Raw genomic sequence first — 16,487 nt, 5'->3', positions numbered from 1 at the left:
GTTTCATCATGCCTCAGTTTACAATGGCACTCTGCCGCTTTGTCAGGCTTTAAAGAAGCCTGACTCCTGCAGAGCAAAAGATCTGATTATTTCCTTACATGTTTTGTACGTAAGAATGCGGATGGGGCTCTGAACCTCCTATGGTGTTTATTAAGCATGGTATACATACCATAGCATGTAACTGTGCCTACAAATGAAACATTTTGTTCATTTATTAGGGAGTTGTGAAAATGGCAAAATCAAATTGCCATTACTGACACAGACCAGCTGCCGCTGTCCGGACATTTCGTCGAAAGACATTTCGTCGAAAGACATTTGGTCGACGTAATTTGGTCGAAAGCCAAATGGTCGTTTTTTTAATTTATTTATATATATATTTTTTAGGTTGTAGTTTAGGGAAAAAAAGGAAAAAAGGGTTTTTTAGAAAAAAAGGGGGTTGGGGGGAACCCCCCAAACCCCCCCCCAAAAAAAAGTGAAAATAAAAAACAAAAGCAATTCGACCATTTGGTTTTCGACCAAATGGTTTCGACCAATTGTCCTGTCGACAAATTTTTTTCGACGAAATGTCTAGCAACCCAGCTGCCGACTGTTGCTTTTGACAGGAGTTCCAGGTGTATAAACTGAGGAGATCACCAGTTCAATTACCTGTGAACGCATTTTGAAGCTCATTCACAACCGGTTCATGCCCGTTCTCTCCATTTTGGCTTTCTGGCTGGCCGAGGGGCCCTTCAGTAATGTTCTTTGCTAACCATTACACCATGGGCCCCTTGCTGGTGCAACCTGACAGGGTTGTAACAGAAATGAGAATCGAGATCTCATGCATCATTTTAACAAACTCATATTCCTAGCCCACGGATATTATGCAAATGTGGAACTGTTTAGTTGGTTGTTGCGCAATAGCAAACTCTTTGCTTTACAGCTCATTTGGATAGGATTCTTCCTCTGGAGGCATAAGATAAAAGAATATTGCATACATTCTCTAAAAGGCTCTTTTTTTGCTGCAATGACGTTCATCATGTCACTAAGTATGTAGGTTCCATGGTGTAATGGTTAGCACTCTGGACTCTGAATCCAGCGATCCGAGTTCAAATCTCGGTGGGAACTTGGGAATTACTGTGTTTGTTTTCCTCTCAGTGTCTTGTTTTAATAGCAATGACGCTGCTGTGTCGCCCACTTTCATAGCATTATTCCCTGGGTGCATTTGAAAAAAGAAAGATTTTCCATGGATGACGCTCTTTAGCCACAATGAAACCCACCACTTTCTGTGGTGTGAAAGACCCATGGTGTAATGGTAGCACCCTGGAGGTTGAATCCAATAATTTGCATTCAAATCTCTGTAAGAGTTTACCATCAGTCGAACCTTTCCCTTATCGTTTATTGTGGATGTCTTCTTTGAAGAAAGGTATGATCCAACTAAAGTAAGTACATTCACGAATGGGCCCTTGGTCGGTACAAACAGTATTTATACACCTCAGGCCTTTTGTGAATTAAGAAAAGTGTGTTCTTCGTTCTATTTTTCATCTCAAACTGATACCTTCATTTTACAAACATGTAAAGACTGTTAAGACGCTTGATTAATATCATTGATTCTGAATGTGGTCGCTTTTCATAGGATTAACCCTTTAACAATTTTGAAAGAGAATGGCGATACAATAGAGCTGCTTTTCCCAAAATGGTATTATTAATGTTGTTGCTGCATCTTCAAGTAAAAAGAGAATCCATTGGGTCACAGATTGAGCATGTTTCTTAACATTGAGTTAAGTTTGAAAATTTCAAATCTTTTATGTATGTTTCCGATGCAGATCTGCCCATCGACTCAGAATGACCTCACTGTTCATACATTTAAAAAAAATGCATAAAGGTTAAGGTGCTAGGCACAAAAGTGGATTTTTATGAAAAGTTATGCCAGAGAGTGAGAGCGAAAATGAATACCCTACACCACTAACCTTATGAATATTACTATCTTTGGCCTATAATTTAAGACAACAAGGAGACAAAGTGTGTTAGAGCAAGAGAGAGGTTTCACCGAGACTTGAACTCGGATCGCTGGATTCAAAATCCAAAGTGCTAACCATTACACCATGGAACCCTTGTTGAGCAGAGCTTCATAAGGGCAATGAGAATATAGGGCACAGGCAAGATTTTTACTGACCTATAGTAACCGTTTACTGATATTATATCGAAGCAGCACTGTTGCTGTTGGATGCTGTGCAATCGCAAAGTATTGGCTTCATGTCTCATTTGGATTAAATTCTTCCTCTGGAGTCTAATGATATAGGAATATTACATATTTTCTCTGATGTGCTCTGTTTTTCCAGAATGAAGTGCATCATGCTACTGAATATGTGGGTTCCATGGAGTAATGGTTAGCACTCTGGACTCTGAATCCAGCGATCCGAGTTCAAGTCTCGGTGGGACCTTGGGGCTGTTTCTCTTTTAGATTGCCTTTCACTTGCAGATAGATATAACAGCAATAGCTTTGCTTTACAGCCCACTTTGATGGCAGTCTTCTTTGACCAAAGAATATTAATAGTTTCTGGGGATGACTCTCTTTTGCCACAAAGAAACTGCCCACTCTCATATCTCCAAAGCTCCAAGGTATAATGGCTATTAAACTGGCTTTTGATCTCAGCGATTTGCATTGAAAGCCCAGGAGGCCTCTAAAATCAGTTGAATTGTTTCCTGATAATTTAGAGTTTATTTCTTCTTTCGAGAAAGGTGTGATCCAAATAAAGTAAGTACATTTAAACAAGGGCACTTGATCAGTAAATGCACTACTTTCTAGAACTCATAACTCTTGTAAGTTATAAAAAGTTTGCTCTCCATACAGTTTGTCAACTCAAAGAATTACATTTTTTACACATTTAATAAGACCATCAAATTGCTTGAAACATAGGAATGATTGTGAAAGTGAATATGATTCACCAAAATAATTGTATAACATTTTTTAATGTTAATAAATAGGGCTTTTTCCAATCTTTTCACATCAATGTTGTTTCTGCATGTTCCAGTGAGCAGAGAATCTACTGCACATAGTGTGTACATTTTTCTTTTCATAGAGTTAAGGTTGGACATTATTCATCTGTGGAAAATGTTTCTGAGAGATATCTGGGTGCCCACTCTGATTGACCTTAGGGATTGTACATTAACGATATGTAGTTGCATCACTGTATTGGTATCAGGCACCAAAGTGTATTTAAATGTAATGTCGTGCAGAGAGAGAGAGAGTGTGAAAACGGCTACCTGAGTCGACTGAACTTCTGAATATTAACTCTGTTGAATTGTAATTTGAGAAATTAGAAAATGGAGTGTAAGAGCAAGATAACGGTTCCACCGAGACTTGAACTCGGATCGTTGGATTCAAAGTCCAAAGTGCTAACCATTACACCATGGAACCCTTGCAAGATGCACCTGAGAGCGTTGAATCAGAAATGGCAATATAGAGCACATTTACAATTTTTACAGATTCATAGTCCCAATTGACTGATATCATACAAACACAGCGATGTTGTCGATTGACGTTGTGCTATAGCAATCTCTGTGCTTTATAGAGCATGTAGATCAAATTCTTCCTCTTGAGGCATATGATTAAGCAATATTAAATATTGTTTCTGACTGCCTCTGTTTTGGCATAATGAAGTTCAGCATTTGCGGAAGTATTTACGTTCCATGGTCTAATGGTTAGTAGGCTGGACTCTGAATTTAGTAATCTGACATGTTATAGCTATATTTTGTTTTCCTTTGGTGTATTGTCATTTTATGCACATAGATTTCCTAGCAGTGGCTGTGATGAATAGTTCAATTTGATAGCAGCTTCCTTTTGAGAATTTGAAAAAAAAAGAATTAAATAGTCTCTCTGGATGACTCTGCTTTGATTTCTATGTGCACATCCCTTTTGCGTTTCAGAGGGATTGACCAACATACACAACAGTGCTTGGAAGACCTCTTCCTCCCTCATGGCATGTAAAGCTAACCTCGCTCCTACCGTGTGTTTTTTTACTTTTTAACTTCCCCTTCCGAGTCATGATCATGTAACTGAATTTACATTTTTAGATTTTAACTGCAGTAGTTGCTTGTTTTTCATTTTTATTTTTTGTGTACGCATACATCCCTTTTTGTGGGGAGGGGGGAGTGATGTCTGTTTACTTATATTAGCTAATATAGGTCATTTTATGTCCGCTTACAATATGTGTCAGGATTTTTTATGTCGTTTCCAATCAATGTCTAATATCAAGTGGTTTGCAGCAGTCATACAAAGGCACGTAACACCCCCAAAACACCTACATAAGTTAGAAATACTCCGGAAGAGTACTCAGTTTATGAAAAGGCGGTGAATCCCAAATAGAACTGTAAATGTAAGCTAGCAAGCAGACCGTGCACCCCTGTTTGGAACTATGACCTGTGTGTTTCCCTCTATTAACAGAACAATGTAACTGCAGCCCATGTCACATAAAATAGAAAGTAGAGATTATGCAAATTAACTCCCAGAAGAGCCTGGTGTCACCCCAAAAGGTGTCATGCTTTTCACACCAAGAAACATCCACACATAGATCCCTGCGAACCTCAAAAACGTACAGGAAACCCTGTCCAGCGCTTTGCTCCCAGAGGAGATAAGGTTGAAAAACCACCCTATGTTAAAAGTGTCCATAATCCATGCCAGCTGCCCTGTCTATAGAACCTGGCCGTTCGTGGCCCTTCGGGGCCTAGGGGCATGAGTGGAAGGGTTTAACCTGCCTGGGTTCTTGGGCATGGTTTCATCATGCCTCAGTTTACAATGGCACTCTGCCACTTTGTCAGGCTTTAAAGAAGCCTGACTCCTGCAGAGCAAAAGATCTGATTATTTCCTTACATGTTTTGTACGTAAGAATGCGGATGGTGCTCTGAGCCTCCTATGGTGGTTATTAAGCATGGTATACATACCATAGCATGTAACTGTGCCTACAAATGGAACATTTTGTTCATTTATTAGGGAGTTGTGAAAATGGCAAAATCAAATTGCCATTATTGACACAGACCAGCTGCCGCTGTCCGGACATTTCGTCGAAAGACATTTGGTCGACGTAATTTGGTCGAAAGCCAAATGGTCGATTTTTTAATTTATTTATATATATATTTTTTAGGTTGTAGTTTAGGGAAAAAAAGGGTTTTTTAGAAAAAAAGGGGGTTGGGGGGACCCCCCCAACCCCCACCCCCCAAAAAAAAATGTGAAAATAAAAAACAAAAGCAATTCGAACATTTGGTTTTCGACCAAATGGTTTCGACCAATTGTCCTGTCGACAAATTTATTTCGACGAAATGTCTGGCAACCCAGCTGCCGACTGTTGCTATTGACAGGAGTTCCAGGTGTATAAACTGAGGAGATCACCAGTTCAATTACCTGTGAACGCATTTTGAAGCTCATTCACAACCAGTTCATGCCCGTTCTCTCCATTTTGGCTTTCTGGCTGGCCGAGGGGCCCTTCAGTAATGTTCTTTGCTAACCATTACACCATGGGCCCCTTGCTGGTGCAACCTGACAGAGTTGTAACAGAAATGAGAATCGAGATCTCATGCATCATTTTAACAAACTCATATTCCTAGCCCACGGATATTATGCAAATGTGGAACTGTTTAGTTGGTTGTTGCGCAATAGCAAACTCTTTGCTTTACAGCTCATTTGGATAGGATTCTTCCTCTGGAGGCATAAGATAAAAGAATATTGCATACATTCTCTAAAAGGCGCTTTTTTTGCTGCAATGACGTTCATCATGTCACTAAGTATGTAGGTTCCATGGTGTAATGGTTAGCACTCTGGACTCTGAATCCAGCGATCCGAGTTCAAATCTCGGTGGGACCTTGGGAATTACTGTGTTTGTTTTCCTCTCAGTGTCTTGTTTTAATAGCAATGACGCTGCTGTGTCGCCCACTTTCATAGCATTATTCCCTGGGTGCATTTGAAAAAAGAAAGATTTTCCATGGATGACGCTCTTTAGCCACAATGAAACCCACCACTTTCTGTGGTGTGAAAGACCCATGGTGTAATGGTAGCACCCTGGAGGTTGAATCCAATAATTTGCATTCAAATCTCTGTAAGAGTTTACCATCAGTCGAACCTTTCCCTTATCGTTTATTGTGGATGTCTTCTTTGAAGAAAGGTATGATCCAACTAAAGTAAGTACATTCACGAATGGGCCCTTGGTCGGTACAAACAGTATTTATACTCCTCAGGCCTTTTGTGAATTAAGAAAAGTGTGTTCTTCGTTCTATTTTTCATCTCAAACTGATACCTTCATTTTACAAACATGTAAAGACTGTTAAGACGCTTGATTAATATCATTGATTCTGAATGTGGTCGCTTTTCATAGGATTAACCCTTTAACAATTTTGAAAGAGAATGGCGATACAATAGAGCTGCTTTTCCCAAAATGGTATTATTAATGTTGTTGCTGCATCTTCAAGTAAAAAGAGAATCCATTGGGTCACAGATTGAGCATGTTTCTTAACATTGAGTTAAGTTTGAAAATTTCAAATCTTTTATGTATGTTTCCGATGCAGATCTGCCCATCGACTCAGAATGACCTCACTGTTCATACATTTAAAAAAAATGCATAAAGGTTAAGGTGCTAGGCACAAAAGTGGATTTTTATGAAAAGTTATGCCAGAGAGTGAGAGCGAAAATGAATACCCTACACCACTAACCTTATGAATATTACTATCTTTGGCCTATAATTTAAGACAACAAGGAGACAAAGTGTGTTAGAGCAAGAGAGAGGTTCCACCGATTCAAAGTCCAAAGTGCTAACCATTACACCATGGAACACTTGTTGAGCAGAGCTTCATAAGGGCAATGAGAATATAGGGCACAGTCAAGATTTTTACTGACCTATAGTAACCGTTTACTGATATTATATCGAAGCAGCACTGTTGCTGTTGGATGCTGTGCAATCGCAAAGTATTGGCTTCATGTCTCATTTGGATTAAATTCTTCCTCTGGAGTCTAATGATATAGGAATATTACATATTTTCTCTGATGTGCTCCGTTTTTCCAGAATGAAGTGCATCATGCTTCTGAATATGTGGGTTCCATGGAGTAACGGTTAGCACTCTGGACTCTGAATCCAGCGATCCGAGTTCAAGTCTCGGTGGGACCTTGGGGCTGCTTCTCTTTTAGAGTTGCCTTTCACTTGCAGATAGATATAACAGCAATGGCTTTGCTTTACAGCCCACTTTGATGGCAGTCTTCTTTGACCAAAGAATATTAATAGTTTCTGGGACTGGGGATGACTCTCTTTTGCCACAAAGAAACTGCCCACTCTCATATCTCCAAAGCTCCAAGGTATAATGGCTATTAAACTGGCTTTTGATCTCAGCGATTTGCATTGAAAGCCCAGGAGGCCTCTAAAATCAGTTGAATTGTTTCCTGATAATTTAGAGTTTATTTCTTCTTTCGAGAAAGGTGTGATCCAAATAAAGTAAGTACATTTAAACAAGGGCACTTGATCAGTAAATGCACTACTTTCTAGAACTCATAACTCTTGTAAGTTATAAAAAGTTTGCTCTCCATACAGTTTGTCAACTCAAAGAATTACATTTTTTACACATTTAATAAGACCATCAAATTGCTTGAAACATAGGAATGATTGTGAAAGTGAATATGATTCACCAAAATAATTGTATAACATTTTTTAATGTTAATAAAATAGGGCTTTTTCCAATCTTTTCACATCAATGTTGTTTCTGCATGTTCCAGTGAGCAGAGAATCTACTGCACATAGTGTGTACATTTTTCTTTTCATAGAGTTAAGGTTGGACATTATTCATCTGTGGAAAATGTTTCTGAGAGATATCTGGGTGCCCACTCTGATTGACCTTAGGGATTGTACATTAACGATATGTAGTTGCATCACTGTATTGGTATCAGGCACCAAAGTGCATTTAAATGTAATGTCGTGCAGAGAGAGAGAGACTGTGAAAACGGCTACCTGAGTCGACTGAACTTCTGAATATTAACTCTGTTGAATTGTAATTTGAGAAATTAGAAAATGGAGTGTAAGAGCAAGATAACGGTTCCACCGAGACTTGAACTCGGATCGTTGGATTCAAAGTCCAAAGTGCTAACCATTACACCATGGAACCCTTGCAAGATGCACCTGAGAGCATTGAATCAGAAATGGCAATATAGAGCACATTTACAATTTTTACAGATTCATAGTCCCAATTGACTGATATCATACAAACACAGCGATGTTGTCGATTGACGTTGTGCTATAGCAATCTCTGTGCTTTATAGAGCATGTAGATCAAATTCTTCCTCTTGAGGCATATGATTAAGCAATATTAAATATTGTTTCTGACTGCCTCTGTTTTGGCATAATGAAGTTCAGCATTTGCGGAAGTATTTAGGTTCCATGGTCTAATGGTTAGTAGGCTGGACTCTGAATTTAGTAATCTGACATGTTATAGCTATATTTTGTTTTCCTTTGGGTGTATTGTCATTTTATGAACATAGATTTCCTAGCAGTGGCTGTGATGAATAGTTCAATTTGATAGCAGCTTCCTTTTGAGAATTTGAAAAAAAAAGAATTAAATAGTCTCTCTGGATGACTCTGCTTTGATTTCTATGTGCACATCCCTTTTGCGTTTCAGAGGGATTGACCAACATACACAACAGTGCTTGGAAGACCTCTTCCTCCCTCATGGCATGTAAAGCTAACCTCTCTCCTACTGTGTGTTTTTTTACTTTTTAACTTCCCCTTCCGAGTCATGATCATGTAACTGAATTTACATTTTTAGATTTTAACTGCAGTAGTTGCTTGTTTTTCATTTTTATTTTTTGTGTACGCATACATCCCTTTTTGTGGGGAGGGGGGAGTGATGTCTGTTTACTTATATTAGCTAATATAGGTCATTTTATGTCCGCTTACAATATGTGTCAGGATTTTTTATGTCGTTTCCAATCAATGTCTAATATCAAGTGGTTTGCAGCAGTCATACAAAGGCACGTAACACCCCCAAAACACCTACATAAGTTAGAAATATTCCGGAAGAGTACTCATTTTATGAAAAGGCGGTGAATCCCAAATAGAACTGTAAATGTAAGCTAGCAAGCAGACCGTGCACCCCTGTTTGGAACTATGACCTGTGTGTTGCCCTCTATTAACAGAACAATGTAACTGCAGCCCATGTCACATAAAATAGAAAGTAGAGATTATGTAAATTAACTCCCAGAAGAGCCCGGTGTCACCCCAAAAGGTGTCATGCTTTTCACACCAAGAAACATCCACACATAGATCCCTGCGAACCTCAAAAACGTACAGGAAACCCTGTCCAGCGCTTTGCTCCCAGATGAGATAAGGTTGAAAAACCACCCTATGTTAAAAGTGTCCATAATCCATGCCAGCTGCCCTGTCTATAGAACCTGGCCGTTCGTGGCCATTCGGGGCCTAGGGGCATGAGTGGAAGGGTTTAACCTGCCTGGGTTCTTGGGCATGGTTTCATCATGCCTCAGTTTACAATGGCACTCTGCCACTTTGTCAGGCTTTAAAGAAGCCTGACTCCTGCAGAGCAAAAGATCTGATTATTTCCTTACATGTTTTGTACGTAAGAATGCGGATGGTGCTCTGAGCCTCCTATGGTGGTTATTAAGCATGGTATACATACCATAGCATGTAACTGTGCCTACAAATGGAACATTTTGTTCATTTATTAGGGAGTTGTGAAAATGGCAAAATCAAATTGCCATTATTGACACAGACCAGCTGCCGCTGTCCGGACATTTCGTCGAAAGACATTTGGTCGACGTAATTTGGTCGAAAGCCAAATGGTCGATTTTTTAATTTATTTATATATATATTTTTTAGGTTGTAGTTTAGGGAAAAAAAGGGGTTTTTAGAAAAAAAGGGGGTTGGCGGGGACCCCCCCAACCCCCACCCCCCAAAAAAAAAATGTGAAAATAAAAAACAAAAGCAATTCGAACATTTGGTTTCGACCAAATGGTTTCGACCAATTGTCCTGTCGACAAATTTTTTTCGACGAAATGTCTGCCAACCCAGCTGCCGACTGTTGCTATTGACAGGAGTTCCAGGTGTATAAACTGAGGAGATCACCAGTTCAATTACCTGTGAACGCATTTTGAAGCTCATTCACAACCAGTTCATGCCCGTTCTCTCCATTTTGGCTTTCTGGCTGGCCGAGGGGCCCTTCAGTAATGTTCTTTGCTAACCATTACACCATGGGCCCCTTGCTGGTGCAACCTGACAGAGTTGTAACAGAAATGAGAATCGAGATCTCATGCATCATTTTAACAAACTCATATTCCTAGCCCACGGATATTATGCAAATGTGGAACTGTTTAGTTGGTTGTTGCGCAATAGCAAACTCTTTGCTTTACAGCTCATTTGGATAGGATTCTTCCTCTGGAGGCATAAGATAAAAGAATATTGCATACATTCTCTAAAAGGCTCTTTTTTTGCTGCAATGACGTTCATCATGTCACTAAGTATGTAGGTTCCATGGTGTAATGGTTAGCACTCTGGACTCTGAATCCAGCGATCCGAGTTCAAATCTCGGTGGGACCTTGGGAATTACTGTGTTTGTTTTCCTCTCAGTGTCTTGTTTTAATAGCAATGACGCTGCTGTGTCGCCCACTTTCATAGCATTATTCCCTGGGTGCATTTGAAAAAAGAAAGATTTTCCATGGATGACGCTCTTTAGCCACAATGAAACCCACCACTTTCTGTGGTGTGAAAGACCCATGGTGTAATGGTAGCACCCTGGAGGTTGAATCCAATAATTTGCATTCAAATCTCTGTAAGAGTTTACCATCAGTCGAACCTTTCCCTTATCGTTTATTGTGGATGTCTTCTTTGAAGAAAGGTATGATCCAACTAAAGTAAGTACATTCACGAATGGGCCCTTGGTCGGTACAAACAGTATTTATACACCTCAGGCCTTTTGTGAATTAAGAAAAGTGTGTTCTTCGTTCTATTTTTCATCTCAAACTGATACCTTCATTTTACAAACATGTAAAGACTGTTAAGACGCTTGATTAATATCATTGATTCTGAATGTGGTCGCTTTTCATAGGATTAACCCTTTAACAATTTTGAAAGAGAATGGCGATACAATAGAGCTGCTTTTCCCAAAATGGTATTATTAATGTTGTTGCTGCATCTTCAAGTAAAAAGAGAATCCATTGGGTCACAGATTGAGCATGTTTCTTAACATTGAGTTAAGTTTGAAAATTTCAAATCTTTTATGTATGTTTCCGATGCAGATCTGCTCATCGACTCAGAATGACCTCACTGTTCATACATTTAAAAAAAATGCATAAAGGTTAAGGTGCTAGGCACAAAAGTGGATTTTTATGAAAAGTTATGCCAGAGAGTGAGAGCAAAAATGAATACCCTACACCACTAACCTTATGAATATTACTATCTTTGGCCTATAATTTAAGACAACAAGGAGACAAAGTGTGTTAGAGCAAGAGAGAGGTTCCACCAAGACTTGAACTCGGATCGCTGGATTCAAAGTCCAAAGTGCTAACCATTACACCATGGAACCCTTGTTGAGCAGAGCTTCATAAGGGCAATGAGAATATAGGGCACAGTCAAGATTTTTACTGACCTATAGTAACCGTTTACTGATATTATATCGAAGCAGCACTGTTGCTGTTGGATGCTGTGCAATCGCAAAGTATTGGCTTCATGTCTCATTTGGATTAAATTCTTCCTCTGGAGTCTAATGATATAGGAATATTACATATTTTCTCTGATGTGCTCTGTTTTTCCAGAATGAAGTGCATCATGCTACTGAATATGTGGGTTCCATGGAGTAATGGTTAGCACTCTGGACTCTGAATCCAGCGATCCGAGTTCAAGTCTCGGTGGGACCTTGGGGCTGCTTCTCTTTTAGAGTTGCCTTTCATTTGCAGATAGATATAACAGCAATATCTTTGCTTTACAGCCCACTTTGATGGCAGTCTTCTTTGACCAAAGAATATTAATAGTTTCTGGGGATGACTCTCTTTTGCCACAAAGAAACTGCCCACTCTCATATCTCCAAAGCTCCAAGGTATAATGGCTATTAAACTGGCTTTTGATCTCAGCGATTTGCATTGAAAGCCCAGGAGGCCTCTAAAATCAGTTGAATTGTTTCCTGATAATTTAGAGTTTATTTCTTCTTTCGAGAAAGGTGTGATCCAAATAAAGTAAGTACATTTAAACAAGGGCACTTGATCAGTAAATGCACTACTTTCTAGAACTCATAACTCTTGTAAGTTATAAAAAGTTTGCTCTCCATACAGTTTGTCAACTCAAAGAATTACATTTTTTACACATTTAATAAGACCATCAAATTGCTTGAAACATAGGAATGATTGTGAAAGTGAATATGATTCACCAAAATAATTGTATAACATTTTTTAATGTTAATAAAATAGGGCTTTTTCCAATCTTTTCACATCAATGTTGTTTCTGCATGTTCCAGTGAGCAGAGAATCTACTGCACATAGTGTGTACATTTTTCTTTTCATAGAGTTAAGGTTGGACATTATTCATCTGTGGAAAATGTTTCTGAGAGATATCTGGGTGCCCACTCTGATTGACCTTAGGGATTGTACATTAACGATATGTAGTTGCATCACTGTATTGGTATCAGGCACCAAAGTGCATTTAAATGTAATGTCGTGCAGAGAGAGAGAGAGTGTGAAAACGGCTACCTGAGTCGACTGAACTTCTGAATATTAACTCTGTTGAATTGTAATTTGAGAAATTAGAAAATGGAGTGTAAGAGCAAGATAACGGTTCCACCGAGACTTGAACTCGGATCGTTGGATTCAAAGTCCAAAGCGCTAACCATTACACCATGGAACCCTTGCAAGATGCACCTGAGAGCGTTGAATCAGAAATGGCAATATAGAGCACATTTACAATTTTTACAGATTCATAGTCCCAATTGACTGATATCATACAAACACAGCGATGTTGTCGATTGACGTTGTGCTATAGCAATCTCTGTGCTTTATAGAGCATGTAGATCAAATTCTTCCTCTTGAGGCATATGATTAAGCAATATTAAATATTGTTTCTGACTGCCTCTGTTTTGGCATAATGAAGTTCAGCATTTGCGGAAGTATTTAGGTTCCATGGTCTAATGGTTAGTAGGCTGGACTCTGAATTTAGTAATCTGACATGTTATAGCTATATTTTGTTTTCCTTTGGGTGTATTGTCATTTTATGCACATAGATTTCCTAGCAGTGGCTGTGATGAATAGTTCAATTTGATAGCAGCTTCCTTTTGAGAATTTGAAAAAAAAAGAATTAAATAGTCTCTCTGGATGACTCTGCTTTGATTTCTATGTGCACATCCCTTTTGCGTTTCAGAGGGATTGACCAACATAGACAACAGTGCTTGGAAGACCTCTTCCTCCCTCATGGCATGTAAAGCTAACCTCTCTCCTACCTTGTGTTTTTTTACTTTTTAACTTCCCCTTCCGAGTCATGATCATGTAACTGAATTTACATTTTTAGATTTTAACTGCAGTAGTTGCTTGTTTTTCATTTTTATTTTTTGTGTACGCATATATCCCTTTTTGTGGGGAGGGGGGACTGATGTCTGTTTACTTATATTAGCTAATATAGGTCATTTTATGTCCGCTTACAATATGTGTCAGGATTTTTTATGTCGTTTCCAATCAATGTCTAATATCAAGTGGTTTGCAGCAGTCATACAAAGGCACGTAACACCCCCAAAACACCTACATAAGTTAGAAATACTCCGGAAGAGTACTCAGTTTATGAAAAGGCAGTGAATCCCAAATAGAACTGTAAATGTAAGCTAGCAAGCAGACCGTGCACCCCTGTTTGGAACTATGACCTGTGTGTTGCCCTCTATTAACAGAACAATGTAACTGCAGCCCATGTCACATAAAATAGAAAGTAGAGATTATGCAAATTAACTCCCAGAAGAGCCTGGTGTCACCCCAAAAGGTGTCATGCTTTTCACACCAAGAAACATCCACACATAGATCCCTGCGAACCTCAAAAACGTACAGGAAACCATGTCCAGCGCTTTGCTCCCAAGGGAGATAAGGTTGAAAAACCACACTATGTTAAAAGTGTCCATAATCCATGCCAGCTGCCCTGTCTATAGAACCTGGCCATTCGTGGCCGTTCGGGGCCTAGGGGCATGAGTGGAAGGGTTTAACCTGCCTGGGTTCTTGGGCATGGTTTCATCATGCCTCAGTTTACAATGGCACTCTGCCACTTTGTCAGGCTTTAAAGAAGCCTGACTCCTGCAGAGAAAAAGATCTGATTATTTCCTTACATGTTTTGTACGTAAGAATGCGGATGGTGCTCTGAGCCTCCTATGGTGGTTATTAAGCATGGTATACATACCATAGCATGTAACTGTGCCTACAAATGGAACATTTTGTTCATTTATTAGGGAGTTGTGAAAATGGCAAAATCAAATTGCCATTACTGACACAGACCAGCTGCCGCTGTCCGGACATTTCGTCGAAAGACATTTCGTCGAAAGACATTTGGTCGACGTAATTTGGTCGAAAGCCAAATGGTTGATTTTTTAATTTATTTATATATATTTTTTTAGGTTGTAGTTTAGGGAAAAAAAGGGGTTTTTAGAAAAAAAGGGGGTTGGGGGGACCCCCCAAACCCCCCTCCCAAAAAAAAAGTGAAAATAAAAAACAAAAGCAATTCGACCATTTGGTTTTCGACCAAATGGTTTCGACCAATTGTCCTGTCGACAAATTTTTTTCGACGAAATGTCTGGCAACCCAGCTGACGACTGTTGCTATTGACAGGAGTTCCAGGTGTATAAACTGAGGAGATCACCAGTTCAATTACCTGTGAACGCATTTTGAAGCTCATTCACAACCAGTTCATGCCCGTTCTCTCCATTTTGGCTTTCTGGCTGGCCGAGGGGCCCTTCAGTAATGTTCTTTGCTAACCATTACACCATGGCCCCCTTGCTGGTGCAACCTGACAGAGTTGTAACAGAAATGAGAATCGAGATCTCATGCATCATTTTAACAAACTCATATTCCTAGCCCACGGATATTATGCAAATGTGGAACTGTTTAGTTGGTTGTTGCGCAATAGCAAACTCTTTGCTTTACAGCTCATTTGGATAGGATTCTTCCTCTGGAGGCATAAGATAAAAGAATATTGCATACATTCTCTAAAAGGCGCTTTTTTTGCTGCAATGACGTTCATCATGTCAGTAAGTATGTAGGTTCCATGGTGTAATGGTTAGCACTCTGGACTCTGAATCCAGCGATCCGAGTTCAAATCTCGGTGGGACCTTGGGAATTACTGTGTTTGTTTTCCTCTCAGTGTCTTGTTTTAATAGCAATGACGCTGCTGTGTCGCCCACTTTCATAGCATTATTCCCTGGGTGCATTTGAAAAAAGAAAGATTTTCCATGGATGACGCTCTTTAGCCACAATGAAACCCACCACTTTCTGTGGTGTGAAAGACCCATGGTGTAATGGTAGCACCCTGGAGGTTGAATCCAATAATTTGCATTCAAATCTCTGTAAGAGTTTACCATCAGTCGAACCTTTCCCTTATCGTTTATTGTGGATGTCTTCTTTGAAGAAAGGTATGATCCAACTAAAGTAAGTACATTCACGAATGGGCCCTTGGTCGGTGCAAACTGTATTTATACACCTCAGGCCTTTTGTGAATTAAGAAAAGTGTGTTCTTCGTTCTATTTTTCATCTCAAACTGATACCTTCATTTTACAAACATGTAAAGACTGTTAAGACGCTTGATTAATATCATTGATTCTGAATGTGGTCGCTTTTCATAGGATTAACCCTTTAACAATTTTGAAAGAGAATGGCGATACAATAGAGCTGCTTTTCCCAAAATGGTATTATTAATGTTGTTGCTGCATCTTCAAGTAAAAAGAGAATCCATTGGGTCACAGATTGAGCATGTTTCTTAACATTGAGTTAAGTTTGAAAATTTCAAATCTTTTATGTATGTTTCCGATGCAGATCTGCCCATCGACTCAGAATGACCTCACTGTTCATACATTTAAAAAAAATGCATAAAGGTTAAGGTGCTAGGCACAAAAGTGGATTTTTATGAAAAGTTATGCCAGAGAGTGAGAGCGAAAATGAATACCCTACACCACTAACCTTATGAATATTACTATCTTTGGCCTATAATTTAAGACAACAAGGAGACAAAGTGTGTTAGAGCAAGAGAGAGGTTCCACCGAGACTTGAACTCGGATCGCTGGATTCAAAGTCCAAAGTGCTAACCATTACACCATGGAACCCTTGTCGAGCAGAGCTTCATAAGGGCAATGAGAATATAGGGCACAGTCAAGATTTTTACTGACCTACAGTAACCGTTTACTGATATTATATCGAAGCAGCACTGTTGCTGTTGGATGCTGTGCAATCGCAAAGTATTGGCTTCATGTCTCATTTGGATTAAATTCTTCCTCTGGAGTCTAATGATATAGGAATATTACAT

General features: G+C 39.3%; 13 non-coding genes across 13 annotated transcripts; 7 read left to right on the top strand and 6 right to left on the bottom strand.

Moving 5' to 3' along the window:
- The first annotated feature begins 1,032 nt into the window (after nt 1-1,032).
- On the top strand, nt 1,033-1,104 carry TRNAQ-CUG (transfer RNA glutamine (anticodon CUG)). The gene has a single exon. It is a non-coding gene; the product is annotated as a tRNA-Gln (tRNA).
- Nucleotides 1,105-2,017: 913 nt separating this feature from the next.
- Nucleotides 2,018-2,089, bottom strand: TRNAQ-UUG (transfer RNA glutamine (anticodon UUG)). The gene has a single exon. It is a non-coding gene; the product is annotated as a tRNA-Gln (tRNA).
- Nucleotides 2,090-2,348: 259 nt separating this feature from the next.
- TRNAQ-CUG (transfer RNA glutamine (anticodon CUG)) lies at nt 2,349-2,420 on the top strand. The gene has a single exon. It is a non-coding gene; the product is annotated as a tRNA-Gln (tRNA).
- A 905-nt stretch (nt 2,421-3,325) lies between these two features.
- On the bottom strand, nt 3,326-3,397 carry TRNAQ-UUG (transfer RNA glutamine (anticodon UUG)). Its single transcript has one exon. It is a non-coding gene; the product is annotated as a tRNA-Gln (tRNA).
- Nucleotides 3,398-5,764: 2,367 nt separating this feature from the next.
- Nucleotides 5,765-5,836, top strand: TRNAQ-CUG (transfer RNA glutamine (anticodon CUG)). The gene has a single exon. It is a non-coding gene; the product is annotated as a tRNA-Gln (tRNA).
- Nucleotides 5,837-7,058: 1,222 nt separating this feature from the next.
- Nucleotides 7,059-7,130, top strand: TRNAQ-CUG (transfer RNA glutamine (anticodon CUG)). The gene has a single exon. It is a non-coding gene; the product is annotated as a tRNA-Gln (tRNA).
- A 913-nt stretch (nt 7,131-8,043) lies between these two features.
- On the bottom strand, nt 8,044-8,115 carry TRNAQ-UUG (transfer RNA glutamine (anticodon UUG)). Its single transcript has one exon. It is a non-coding gene; the product is annotated as a tRNA-Gln (tRNA).
- A 2,369-nt stretch (nt 8,116-10,484) lies between these two features.
- On the top strand, nt 10,485-10,556 carry TRNAQ-CUG (transfer RNA glutamine (anticodon CUG)). The gene has a single exon. It is a non-coding gene; the product is annotated as a tRNA-Gln (tRNA).
- A 913-nt stretch (nt 10,557-11,469) lies between these two features.
- Nucleotides 11,470-11,541, bottom strand: TRNAQ-UUG (transfer RNA glutamine (anticodon UUG)). Its single transcript has one exon. It is a non-coding gene; the product is annotated as a tRNA-Gln (tRNA).
- A 259-nt stretch (nt 11,542-11,800) lies between these two features.
- TRNAQ-CUG (transfer RNA glutamine (anticodon CUG)) lies at nt 11,801-11,872 on the top strand. Its single transcript has one exon. It is a non-coding gene; the product is annotated as a tRNA-Gln (tRNA).
- A 907-nt stretch (nt 11,873-12,779) lies between these two features.
- TRNAQ-UUG (transfer RNA glutamine (anticodon UUG)) lies at nt 12,780-12,851 on the bottom strand. Its single transcript has one exon. It is a non-coding gene; the product is annotated as a tRNA-Gln (tRNA).
- Nucleotides 12,852-15,230: 2,379 nt separating this feature from the next.
- TRNAQ-CUG (transfer RNA glutamine (anticodon CUG)) lies at nt 15,231-15,302 on the top strand. The gene has a single exon. It is a non-coding gene; the product is annotated as a tRNA-Gln (tRNA).
- A 913-nt stretch (nt 15,303-16,215) lies between these two features.
- Nucleotides 16,216-16,287, bottom strand: TRNAQ-UUG (transfer RNA glutamine (anticodon UUG)). The gene has a single exon. It is a non-coding gene; the product is annotated as a tRNA-Gln (tRNA).
- Between the last annotated feature and the right edge of the window lie 200 nt (nt 16,288-16,487).

Source organism: Ambystoma mexicanum, chromosome 5p (genome assembly GCF_040938575.1).
Source record: "Ambystoma mexicanum isolate Mex_15411 chromosome 5p, UKY_AmexF1_1, whole genome shotgun sequence".
Lineage (NCBI taxonomy): Eukaryota > Metazoa > Chordata > Amphibia > Caudata > Ambystomatidae > Ambystoma > Ambystoma mexicanum.
Note: the sequence above shows the minus strand (reverse complement) of the source record. Positions and strands in the feature narration are given on the sequence as shown.